Consider the following 444-nt stretch of genomic DNA (forward strand, 5'->3'; position numbering starts at 1 on the left):
GTGGCGGCCTGTACGACACCTTCCGCCAGACATTCCCTGTAATTATCATCGTAAAGCCACCATCTTTTGCTTTCTTAGCTTGCAGAATCCATCGGGGGGTGTTCCACCGACCTTACCACCACCGCCAGCCCCAGGCTACTGCGGCTCGACCAGCAGTAGGAGATCGGCGGTGGTAAACAAATAGTGGGCTGCAATTGCTCTCTGTTCATCTTCTTCAAGATGATTGCCGTTATTGCTTTACATATACATGGCAAAAGTAAGCTAAAGTAAGCTGCTAAGTCTTAACTCTTTAGCAGTGGTCGGTTGCTGCTCCCTGCCGGACAGGCTTCACCAGTCTGAGCAGAAACTGGCTCCTGCCATCTTCTGCCCTATGCTTGCGCAACAACTGCAGCAATGCATCTTTTGAGTATAGTTTTGGCTAATTTGTGCTTCTGCTGTTTCCTT

The sequence above is a fragment of the Eimeria mitis genome, genomic scaffold (genome assembly GCF_000499745.2).
Source record: "Eimeria mitis Houghton genomic scaffold, Emh_scaff8115, whole genome shotgun sequence".
Classification (NCBI taxonomy): Eukaryota; Apicomplexa; class Conoidasida; order Eucoccidiorida; family Eimeriidae; genus Eimeria; species Eimeria mitis.